Source organism: Pongo pygmaeus, chromosome 7 (assembly GCF_028885625.2).
Source record: "Pongo pygmaeus isolate AG05252 chromosome 7, NHGRI_mPonPyg2-v2.0_pri, whole genome shotgun sequence".
Taxonomy (NCBI): Eukaryota; Metazoa; Chordata; class Mammalia; order Primates; family Hominidae; genus Pongo; species Pongo pygmaeus.
Genome location: NC_072380.2, coordinates 57,942,170 through 57,952,110, shown reverse-complemented (window position 1 = coordinate 57,952,110; position 9,941 = coordinate 57,942,170). Strand labels below are relative to the sequence as shown.

General features: G+C 41.9%; 1 protein-coding gene across 18 annotated transcripts in view; it reads left to right on the top strand.

The window, feature by feature from the left end:
- The first annotated feature begins 6,313 nt into the window (after positions 1–6,313).
- The window catches only part of LOC129042826 (asparagine synthetase [glutamine-hydrolyzing]-like), a 36,197-nt gene continuing 32,569 nt past the window's right edge, over positions 6,314–9,941 (top strand). For 6 of the 18 annotated variants that reach the window (XR_010127192.1, XR_010127190.1, XR_010127185.1 and 3 more), the window contains exons 1-3: positions 6,436–6,571; positions 8,889–8,924; positions 9,528–9,785. The gene's annotated coding sequence lies outside the window, so the exon portion shown is untranslated. Of the gene's footprint in view, positions 6,572–6,676; positions 6,802–8,888; positions 8,925–9,527; positions 9,786–9,941 lie in introns of those variants that run through there. The other 12 variants (XR_010127188.1, XR_008504219.2, XM_063668749.1 and 9 more) reach the window with 8 other exon arrangements.

Sequence of the window (9,941 nt, the reverse complement as noted above, 5' to 3'; positions counted from 1 at the left end):
GACTACTGTAAGGAATTACCACAAACTGAGTAGCTTAAAATAACACAAGATTATTTTCTTGAAGTTCTAGGGACCAGAAGTCTCTCATCAGGGTGTCAGCAGAACCACATTTCCTAAGAAGCATCTAGGGAAGATACTTTCCTTGCCTTTTCCATCTTCTGGTGGCTCCAGATGTTCCTTGGCTTGTGACTGCATGACTCCAATCTCTACCTTCACATGGCCTTCTCTGTTTCCCTTCTGTGTGTCTCTTTAAGAACACTTGTCCTTGGATTTAAGGTCCAACTGAATAATCCAGGATGATCTCATCCTGAAGGCCTTCACTTAATTACATCTGCAAAAATGCTTTTTTCCAAATAAAGTCACAGTCACAGGTTCTGGGGCATGTGTATATATTTCTGGGGGGCCACCATCCAACTACTATATCAACTCCTCTACATACTATGTTCAGAGATATAAATAGACAGAGGTAGCCTCACAGAGAAGCCCAAATTTCAGACTGTTATTTGCTTGCTCTAATAAATTCCTTTCAGTCTTCTCACCTTTGTTCTGTCACCAGATATTCTGGATCACAGCCAAATGCTGTGGGGAGATGTGTTTTTCTGTCTATGCTGGGGCCTGATGGCTTAGACATGCCTGGTCTGAAGGATTTCCTGAGGGTGAGGCTGACCCTGCCATACCCTGTGAGTTCAGCTTCTAAGACAGTTACTTAGCAGTAGACAAAAATAAATCACTTTGAAAAGGTGACCCAAAATGCTCTCAATAAACAGTATGTATGATTGTTATTTTGAGGTCTGCCACAATTGATCTGGACAGTCTGCATATAGCCTACACTAGGTGCCAGTTTTTTAAAGGAAGCATTCATAACATAGAGGCAGCCTTGATATCTCATCACTTTTGCTCTCAGCTTTCTGCACTGCAGATATAGCAGTGAGTATCATTTGTATCTGCAGTCTTCGAAACCCTTCGGTACCTGCTAGGAAGCACTGGTCCCCATTATGGTGTTAAGAACCTAACTTTGGAATATTGGGCTGGGTGTTGTCACGATAGCCAAATTAGGGTAAAAGTGAAATGAGTCTTCAGCTGCTTCAAGGATGTACTGATGGCTGGATTCCTGTATGCCCTTTTCCCCTTTGGTAGGTGTTGTTTAGAGTAGTTATGACTGAGATGCAGTGGATGGGTTGGTCATATCTAACAAGCCTCAGGAATGACTAGATGATTCCCTTCTGAGGATCTTTCACTATAGCCATGCAGAATGTTTTTGTTTCATCCCGGAGAGATGTTCATAACATTTTATTCAATGAGAAAACTAAATAATAGCAGACTATTCAGACTATAGCAGACTATATAGGATATTACATAATGCAATACCCGGGCCTCATTATAATATTTTCTCCTTTATTTTTCTCCATAGCACTTATCTTCATTTATACATGTAATTTATGTGTCTCATTAATTTCTCCTGTTCCCCTGCACCATGAATGTAATAAGCTCCATGCCCCAGAACATAATACATGCTCAAAACATATTGTTAGTTTAATGAAAAAATTAAACCCTTTCTCCTCTGACAATCCTCATCATAACCTCTAAAAGAAGGAAAAAGGGTTAGTCTGGTCTCTAGCCACAAGTGTAACTTTCAGCAGCTAAAAACCATGTTCACCTCTGCTTGTTGTGTTCAAGAACAGCCAAGAGATCAATATGACTGGGATGCAATGAACTAGGGAGAGGGAAGTAAGAGATACAGTTGGAAGACAATGAAGGTGGATATTTGTTAAGCTTTTGGACTCACAATTCGACTCTGATTTTGTTGGGGCCTGATACTCCAGGGCTCCTGATTCCTAGTTCAGAATCTATAAACAGTATCTATGACTGGACTGGGCATATCTATGGCTGGATAGGGCATAACCTGGAAATGCTTTGGGGAATTCTGTTTGAGGAAGGCTTTTGTTTATTTAACACACATTGTATTCAGGAACCTGGGCTCGATAATCTTACATTCACCATTTTATTTAACACTATAAAATTATACATTCCTTGCCCATGAAAATGTCCAGTTCATCTGTCTTTTTCACCCCTATACTTCTCTAGCCTGCAACCAAGCCTGTAATCATCAGCCCCTGTTACACTTACAACAAATTAGGTCACTTCTGGCTTTACTTATTTCCCTTCCAACTTAAAATATTCAAGCTCTATTAGCCAGTTTAGATTGGATTATGCTGTGGTTACAAATGACTCCTAAGTCTCAGACACATACAACCAGAAAAGTTTGTTTGCTCACTTCAGCTACATATTGATCATGGGTAGGCTGTGACCCTTCTCAACATAATTCTCATTCTGGGCCCTTGGTTGGTGGAGTTGCTCCTACCTGGAATGCTGGCAGAGGAAAAAGAGATGGTGTTGAGCTACATCATGGTTCTTATAATTTCTGCTTACAAGTGACACCTGTCACTTCTGCTCACGTTTCATTGGCAATAGCAAGTCACCTGGCTATGCTGATATCAATGGGTAAGATATAGTATAATCCTCCCCCAGAGAGGTGCATTGCATATTTTTGAGCAATAATAGAACATATCAAAAGTGTATCCCTGCAGAGGCACACTCACTGCACCTGTGCTCCTGAGCCCTCTTATCCTTCTTCCACACACACTGTTCCAAACACAGAACCCGGATCCATTCCCTCCATGTCTTGACTCTGGCTCTCAGACTGCCCTGTGTTGTTGGAGGCTCTGCCCTCCCCGACGTCGCCAGTCCACATTCATGCTTGGGTTTTCCTCCTTTGCTGGACCACCATGATGCCCACCCATCTTTTCCTTTTCCCCTCATTAACTCTGATATTTGCCTGTTATTTTCAAGTTCACCCTCACCATATCTCAAACCCTTCAGTGCCTGCAAAAGATGAGCCTCTTGTTTTTTGTGAAAAACAGTGGCCTATAAGTATGAATTATTCTAAAACTTGTAAACTCTCCTCCACATTTCTTTTCTCCTCTCTGCTGTTTTTCTCCACAGCACTTATTTATCATCATCGACATACTTAGCTTATAAATCTTGTATGATGGTAAATATTAGGTGTCAACTTGATTGGACTGAGAACTGCCTAGAGTATTGTTTCTGAGTGTGTTCGTGAGGGTGTTGCCAGAGAAGACTGACTTTTGTGTTGGTGGACTGGGAAGGAGGACCCACCCTCAAGGTGGGTGGGCACCAGCCAATCACATGTCAGAGCAGCTAGAACAAAGCAAGTGGAGGAAGCTGGGATAACCTTGCTAGCTGAGGCTTCTGGCTGTCCTTTTTTCTTCTTCCCATGCAGGATGCTTGCTTCTGTTCCTTCTGCCCTTGGACATTAGACTCCAGGTTCTTCTGCCTTTGGACTCTGGGACTTGCAACAGCACCTTCCCCGGGGATCTCAGGCCCTCAGCCTCAGACTGAAGACTGCACTGTGGACTTCCCTGGTTTTGAGGCTTCTGGACTTGGACTGAGCCACTACTAGCTTGTCACTTTCCCCAGCTGGCAGACAACCTATTGTGAGACTTTGCCTTGTAATTGTGTGAGCCAATTCTCTCTAGTAAACTCCCTTTTACATATACGTGTATCCTATTGGTTCTGTCCCTCTGGAGAACCCTGACTAATACACCTTGTTTATTTTTTCCCTGCTGCCCTTTCCTTTTCTTCTAGGTTTACCTAGACCACTACCATTCTTTCCCTCTTTTCTGTTCTAAAGTAAAAGTTATTTTTTCTTGCTAAATGCATGGTATTCTGCCCATTTCCCTTGGCTTCTCTCAGTCCTGCTCTGTTTATTCTTCTTGCTCTCTTAAGGAGAAATCCTTGCCCATTCCTTGGCTTTTTCCGCCTGGTCTACTTACTGGTTTCTGTTGTTCTCAGAGACACACTGAGACCTTTCACATCTCACTGTCATTTCTTGGAAGGGCTCTCTCCACCTGTTTTGCATGCTACAGAACCTCTTGGGGAGACACGGGCAGTCCTGAGTCACGGAACTTGAGCTGTTTGGTATTGGTATGTTAATTTATCTTCTTAGACCACTTGCCACTTCCTTAACTTCACAAGAGAAGAATAATTATTATTTTCCACGGTTGATGTGAAGAGTGGAAAAACCGCACTGCAGTTAAGAGATAATAAATAACAGCAAATGTCCTTAGTAGTGTTATTCTATCAGTCTCAGCTCAGATACCATCTGCTCTGTGAGCTCTACTCTGAATCGTATCTAGTTCTTCTCTGGGTTCATTGTGCTCTATTCTTAAATACTTTAAAGCAGTAATTATTCTGATTTTAATTAGTGGTCTTTCCCAATAACATTTTAATGTTTTAGATCTCTTCCTCCAACCCCTGCCCCAGCCTAACCACTGTTTTCGTGTGTGTGTGTGTGTGCAGGCTAAATCACTGGTCTTCGTTTATTTGTGGCTAAATAAAAGTTTTGTTCAAAGAGTAAAGAGTTCCCAGTTCTATGGGATCTATAGTTCTCCAAAATGAATACATACATAATCCATGTAAATATTTCACTTTTAAAACAAATTTTTAATTTTTAAATTAAATTTAATTTGTGCATGTATGTATGTGTGTGAGACCAGGGATGGGGGTGGGTCTCACTATGTTGCCCAGGCTGGTCTTGAACTCCTGGCCTCAAGCCACCCTCTTGCCTTGGGCTCCCAAAGTGCTGGAATTATAGGCGTGAAACACTGCACTCAGCCTCAATTTTGTTTTAACAGATCCTAGAGTGAGAAAGCAAGTAGCATTGTGATAGAGTAGCTGAATAGGAAGCAGTTCCTAGAATCTGAAGAAAAGGAGGTGTGGGAAGGGTCAGGTAACAGGAGCTGTGGCCTTCTTGAGATGAGCTTTGAGATCAGGGAGCCAGGGGGCTAAATGTCCTGAGACTACTCCATCCCATCTTTTGCATCTCCTTGAAATGTCTTCTTTCACACACTCTCCCTGAAAGAGGAGGGCAAGGGAGCCAGGACAGAAAGTGAGGTGGAGAACGGTAGAGCTCTGGAGGGACAAGCAGGAGATAAGCAGCACAACCAACCACACTAGATAACACATCAAGTAGGAGAACCCATCTTCCACTACATAGGCAAGGTGCTACGGGAAATGGGCACCTTGGAAATGGGTTTACACAGATTATGACACAATTCTTTACTGTTGTGAAACTGTGTTTGGATAAATCCCTCAACTTATCTGAGTCTTGTTTTCTCATCTGTAAATGTAGATAGAAGACCTACTTTCCCACATTGCTCTCAGGTTTAAAATACATCAATTAGGATACAGCAAAATCTGTTTGATGCTGAAAACTTTCCAGCAAGAATGAACCTTAGAACAAGTCATCTCTTATCTTTACTCTTGCCTGTAACTACCAAAATCTACTCCATCTTCTGTGCTTAGGGATTTTATAACGTTGGCATTTTTTATTTAGTGGGGAATGCACTGTATGGGGATATTAACCCTGCATTCTCTCCAAGCATTGACTGTAGTCTGATCTTAGTAGGTCGTGCACATATAATTTTACTATTTCTCAATTTATTTCGGTGCTGATGTAATTAGTAAAATATAATTTAAGAGTGTTATGATGCTTTTTTAAAATTGTGATGTCTTTTGTTCATCGAAGAGATACTTAAAAGCACGTAATCATCTGCAGATGTAGGTTGACAAAATCCTTTTCGAGATTGTAAAAGGAATCTTTGTACTTAAAATGTTTAAGGACCACTGATGTGTTTTGGCTTCATGTATCAATTAGATTTAGATTTTATTTTACTGTTTTAGAGATGAGAGTCTCACTTTGTCACCCTGGCTGGAGTGGAGCTCACCGCAGCCTCAAACTCCTGCACTCAAGTTATCCTTCTGCCTCAGCCTTCTGAATTGCTGGGACTAAAGGGTGTGCCATCATTTTTTTATAGAGATGTGATCTCGCTGTGTTTCCCAGGCTGGTCTTGAACTCCTGGTTTCAAGTGATCCTCTTGCCTTGGCCTTGCAAAGTGTTGGGATTATGGGCGTGAGCCACCACTCCTGACTCCGATTTATTAATAGATTTTATAAGGACATTTTAGGCCTCACGTATCAGTTTCTGACAAGCTTTTCTCTGCACTCCGTAATAAATCAGACGGTAGTGCAACAAAAAACGGTGACGATTTCCCTAAGAACAAACCAAGTGCAGAAGACTCCCTAATTGTCAGAACAGCAGGTAACCTGGGCAGATCTCTGAGGCTGTCCTTTAACAGGCGCAATGAGAAACAAAAGGCGATGGAAACAAAAGAACGCCTCCTTGCTCCCTCCCACCGCCCCTCTCAGTCCTGCCCCGCCCCAGCCGCCCCGCGAGCCCCGCCCCTGTACGCGCTGGTTGATCCTCGCAGGCATGATGAAACCTCCCGCACGCATGATGAAACCTCCCGCACGCATGGTGAAACCTGCCGCACGCATTACAGCGCCAGCAGACCCGCCGCCGGCATGCCGTCCACAGCCCTGGCCTTCGCTGCCCACATCGCCCTGACCTGCTTGCGCCCTGGTGAGCCGACCCCGGCGTCCCGCGCGGCACCCTCCTCGCGTGCTCTGGGTCTGCTCCGGGAGGAAGGAGGTGAGGATGCGTTCTTCAGCCTGGCACCCGGCAGACGCGGTTTGGGGGCTACGGCGGACGCTGTGGCTCCTGCGGTAGAGAGGGTGGGGCGGACGCCCAGCGATTGTTGCGCACCTGGCAGCAAGAGGGTGCAGAAGGACCTCTCTGTCCTGGCACACTGAGGCATGAAGGGAACCACGGCCGGGAGGCAGAGCTACTCCAGAGAGAAGGCAGCGGCGGCCTGAGCCCCTGTAAATGTTATATATGTACTTTTTTTACTATGTGGCGTCGAAGCCTGTGGACATTTTCCCAGTCCAGAGCCTCTGTTGCGGACGGGTCGGAGCGTGCACGTGGCCAGGGCACAGTCTGGTGTCTGTGGTCCTGATCTCGGAAGCAGGGACTCCGGCTTTATCACCACCTCGGTGTCTGTGCTTTCCCCTTAAACTGCCTCCCTCCTCACCTGGACTCCCTCACCATGCCTCCTCTTCTCTCACTCCTCTGCCACCCCAGTACCCACCCCACTATGTAGACTGCAAGACTCAACAAGTGACTTGCTGAGCAAACCCTGAGAGAAGAGGTCTGTTTAGGGACACAGGAAGCCAAGTACAGAAAAAGCAAAAGAATTAGCATGGCTTTTTCAATGGATGTCTATTTTACATGACTGGCTGTAGATTATTGTTATAGCTTTAAATAAAAGGATAGTTTTCGTCTCGGCTCATGGCCTACATTATTTCTTTACTGTCCGTTGCCCTGGGCGCTTGACTAATAATTTAACAGCAGTTTTTTTTTGTTTTTTGTTTTTTTTTAAATTTTAAATCACGATTCATTGCATTGCTGTAAGAGTAATTAGAGGTAAATTAGGGCTTGAACCTGTCTGTAGTTGGTTACTTACTGAGATCTTAACATAAAAAAAGTAAGGTGAGAGGGTGAAGTTTTAAGTAGCGCTAAGTGGAATAAAAATTAAATGCACTGAAACTGCGATGTCCAGTTCGGTAGGCGCTAGCCACCTGTAACTGTTGAGCACTTGAAATGCTGGCTAGTCCTAATTGAGATGTGTTGTGTTAAATACAATGGATTTTGTCGTTGGAGTGGGAAGAACAGTGCAAAATATCTGCTTGATAATTTTTTATATTGATTACATGTTAAAGTGATACTATTTGGGACATATTGAGTTAAGTATACTTAAAATTAATTTCACCTTTTTTTAAATGGGGCTACTAGTATATTTAAAATTACATATGTGACTCACATATTTATTGGACAGCCCTGCTCTAGAAGTTTAGGAAGAAATAAGAAAAATATTGAAAACAGGTAGCGGCAGTAGGAAGTTTGCCAACCTTTAAGACTGATTACAATAAAAATAGGTGACAGTTTTAATTGGCTTTTTCCTACTAGAAAAAATAAATATATTTTACATGCCTCTTTGTTCTCCCTCCTTCCCCTCCAATTTAGTGGTTAGCGTGTATTTACTATAGCCCACTAAGCAGCGTTAAGAAGACTTAGGTAAATGATTCCCTGATGACCACACTTGATTTTCAAAGCACTTTCCTAGCCCATTTTTAATTGGTGTAGAGTCAAAGTCAGATGGCTTATTAGTAGTCATCTCATTTAAATCTCATAGAATTTTCCCACTAAATCTCAAAGTAAGTAATTTGTTATAGGCTATTATAGGCTATTTGGTCAAGTGCATGGAAGGGACAGCATTAGGGCATGTGGTAGTTCATTTCCAAATTACTTGAGATGATTTTCATTATAATCATATATTATTTGGTTCTGGTTTTCCGGAAAAGCCAGCTAAACCTTTGTTTCATTTAGATATAAATGAAATATCCTCAAAGGATTGCTCAAAGTGACTTATGCAGCTTGAATATATATTTTTTCCTTAGGGTGTTTATCCCAAATTATCTGGCTATTTGCTGCAATTTGCAGTTTTTTTAAAAAAAAAAAAACCAAAATAGTTATTTTTGAAGTTAGAGATGTTTTAGTAAAAACAGTCATTTTGAGCTGGCAGCAGCCAAATAAAACAGCCCTTTATTTCACAGTTGAGAGTTTGAAATTGGAAGTTAATTGATGTATGTAAGGGTGATTTATTTGCTGCCAGGCTTATAGGAAGGATCGCAGTTGTTTTTTTTTTTAGAAATGTTGTTGCTGTATATGTCCCACCTACTTTGCTTCCTTACTAAACAATGCAACTTTCAGACAGAAATATTTGAGAACATTTTTGTCAGTTAGAACATTTTGATAGTGAACATTTTGTATCTTCTATCAACTTAAAATGTTTTATTTGTTATAGCCAGAATATCTGATATCAAATTAAATTGCTTTATTTTCCCTTTAGACTTTCTTCAATCATACCTGAATAAATCACTTAAAGGTAAGCTAGATGTAATATAGTGAAATGCTTAAAAGACCTGTGTACCTTAGTATTACATTTACAGCAGTATGATTTTCTGTTGTACCCATTATATTCTACCTGCAGCTAGTTCACTAAAGAGAGGGCATTTAACTATCAAGAGAATCTGAGAGGAGACTCTAGTAATCTGGAAACTCTCTTGGATCTTTGAGGGATTTGGGGATGGAGAGAGTGGGGCTGGAATCTCTGGCTAGGTTGGAGCCAGCCTGCATTTGTATCTGTATCCTGGAAGCAGACTTAGAATGCAGAGACAGATGTGGCCTGGATGCTGCCAGCTCTAGCCAACCACTAAATCCTAAGGTGGGAGAGATGCAGGCTTTGTCAGGGTGCTAAGCTGCTATAGCTGGTTGAATGTAGAGGTCACTATCTTTTCTGAATACTAGTAAGTAAATTAAATTATTCTCTACTCCCGTGTGTCTGCCAACCTAACGGGAAATCGCTACAGAAAAGATGGTTTAAATTTTAGTCTTTGAAGTGGTTTAAGCATGTTTCTGGAATCAAGATTGAATGCAGACTTGGATTGGATATTGAATATTTTTTATTTGTCTGCTTTTGTCTCCATAGAGAGCTTATAGCTTCATTCCACCACATGTGGCATTTGGCCCTGTTTGGCAGTGATGACTGCCTTTCTGTTCAGTGTCTGAGTGCTATGTAGATTGCACACAGGGGTCCAGATGCATTCTGTTTTGAGAATGTCAGTGGATACACCAACAGCTGCTTTGGATTTCACCGGAACCGCTGTCTGGAATGCAGCCAATTCAAGTGAAGAAATATCTGTATTTGTGGCTCTGTTACAATGATGAAATCTACAACCATAAGAAGGTATGGAAAAAGACACCAGATGTCTAGATGTGATTAAACTTAAGATCTTGTTGGTAATGATGATATTATATATTCTGTATCATGCTTTTTACTTTGCAAAGCACACTATGTTCACTATCTCATTTGCTCAAGTATGTAGATAGGGAACTGATGAAT